Below are 2,852 nucleotides of genomic sequence, written 5' to 3' on the forward strand. Positions count from 1 at the left end.
TGGACACTGGGAGGAGGTGACTGTGGGGGGGGAGTGGGAGGGGAGCTGCTGCATTGTAAATTTTGGTCAATGACATGAGACAAAGTGTATGTGAACTGCTGTATGAAAAGTGAATTTACTCTGTAAATCTTCACCCAAATCCTAATAAAAAAAAAAAAGAACCTATGAAACAGAATATTACCTATTGTGGAAGGGGAAATAGGATAGAGGGTATAAGGTGAGAAAGTAGACTTCTGAATATAATTTGATTTGTAGATTCAACTCTCAGTCATATGCATGTTTAAACAATTATCTGAAAAATAAAAATCAAATCCCTCCCTAAAAATCACAAACAAAACAAATCAAAATAATATATTGAAAGGAATTATTTCACATGACTTTAAAACATAGTACTTTGACCATATACTCCTAGTAGGTGATACCCTCAAACTCAACCAAATTCACTACCATTGAGTTGATTCCAATTCCCAGTGACTCCCATTGGGTTTCTGAGGCTATAAGTCTTTAAGGAAATAGATTGCCCCATATTCCTTCCATAGAGCAGCAGGTGGGTTTGAACAACTGACCTTTTGGTTAGCAGCTCAGTGCTTTATCCACTACGCCACCTGAGTTCCTTGGTTATACACTAAGAACTAAAAAAAAAAACTGTGAAAAAAATCTTAAACTATTCTTAGTAAACATATTGTTACTAATAATATTGGTATTATTATTATTATATAACTATTATACTCATAGGATAAAGCAAATAAGTAATTATTAATGTTGCTAGGAACCAAGATTTTCAGAATAAGAGAAAAGAAATACAAATACAAAATCAAAGAAGTTCAGTAATTCCATATAATAATAAATTTTGAATCATTATTTCTTTTCTCTTTATAATATTACCAATAAGCTCTGTCTACTATAAAGTCTTAAAAATAATAATAAATCCAGTAGTAATGAGCACTGCTGATACCCAGATCATGGCCTTTAAATACCATTTTCTTAGAGAAATGGCTGACTTTATGTTAGAGCAGAACACATAAAAGATGAGATTGGATATCTTGTCAAAAATAAAAAAAGCAAAACAGCAATTAACAAAAGCTGGTATTGTGTCAAAAGAACTCAGGAGCCAGGGAGGAATGGGTCCCACTGGCTAAAGTTCAAATAATTTGAACACCAAAAAAAGCAATTGATTAAAACAAGTCAAATATATTCAATTGTATGAGTTCTTTTTTTTTTTTTAAGTGCTCACTTTTGAAGGCTGGAGAGAACCAACTCATTATTTTAAATACTGGTAAATAAGAATATGAAGCATTTATTTTTGTTCTCAGAGTACCCAAACAATTTTGAGGAAAACAATTGTCTCAATAAAAGAATTCCAGTTAAAAGAAATGAAGAAGGAATGATAGAATTAGAGCATGACCATTTTGCAAACTCTGAATGAAATAATGGAAGTAGGCAATAATTATCAACAATCTCTAACTTTACCATAGATACAACCCAATACCATGTGTCTCCTTGTGGAAATTCCCAACTTCACTCATGAAATATTTTTTCCAAAAAAATAGACTCTGAATCTAGATCAAGCCTCCAGATCTAAATATCAGTTTATAAGGAATACAGGGGAGAGAGAGATGTTATACAACACAACAGGAACACAATCAGCAAAATTCAAAATTTGGAAAACTCTTGCAGTCAATTGACCTATTTCTACAACAAATAAATTGTAATGACAAAGAAAGGGGAAGGGAGAGAATATGTAAATTACAAGAAACTGAATAAATATATGAACCAAATGCCAGGTGTGGCATGGATGATATGATGTCAGGGATTTACTTCAAAATAATCCAATTGGGTGCACTTCCAGCAAGATGGTGGAATAGGCAGACAAGCTACTTACATGTTCTGCAGCAAAGAAATGAGAAACCGATTGAATCAGACACAGAAAATAAGCCTGAAACCCTGAGTTCTGAAGGGAAGGATAAGGAAGTGGATTAAATATCAAATAGTAGAAGAATCTGAATGAAGATAGTGAATAAGGGGACAAACAGAGCTGTGGACTGTTGGCTATCCAGATGGATGGCCAATTTGAATATGTACAAGTGACATTCCAATCTGGGCACCTACCTATGAATTGGCTCTGCTCACCAGGGACTGCATGGGCAACTGCCCTGGTGGCTGACGACTAGAAAAGAAAACAGCAAATAAGGAGAGAAACAGAGCTGTGTACTGTCAGCTGTTGTGAGGGCACAGCCATTTTCTAATATTTGTGAGTGGCATTCTAATCTGGGCAGCAACTTAAGTACAGGCTCAGCTTGCCAAAGCCAGGACAGGCAACCACACTGGTGGCTGATGAGAAAGGTGTGATATTCCTTTTGTTATTCTTACACTCCACACTTCTTGGTGAACATATGGTGTGGCCATCTCCCCCTCCACCCACTTTCTGGACCAGCAAAAATTCCATCCTGGTGTGTCTGCCCTCATAGAACCTGGGTGTCCTGGCCTACCATGCTAGTTTTGCTTTTGTTTATTTATTTTAAAAGTACTCTTTTTTTCTCTTCCTCCCTTCTTTCTTATTTATTTATTTATTTATTTATTTATTTCTCTTTCTTTTCCCTGGTTCTTATCTTTCTTTTTTTTTTTTTCCCCCTCTTTTCCTTTTTAACAATGGTGCTGGCAAAACTGGATATCCATTTGCAGAAAAATGAAACAAGATCCATTCCTCACACCACACACAAAATCTAACTCCAGATGGATGAAAGACTTAAATGTGTCAACTAAAACTATGAATTTTATCAAAGAAATAATAGAGGCTCGTTGTTGTTGTTATGTGCTGCGGAACCGGACCCGACTCATAGCAACTCCTCCTT

Source organism: Orycteropus afer, unplaced genomic scaffold (genome assembly GCF_000298275.1).
Source record: "Orycteropus afer afer isolate SDZICR_OR568_19922 unplaced genomic scaffold, OryAfe1.0 scaffold00257, whole genome shotgun sequence".
NCBI classification, from domain to species: Eukaryota; Metazoa; Chordata; class Mammalia; order Tubulidentata; family Orycteropodidae; genus Orycteropus; species Orycteropus afer.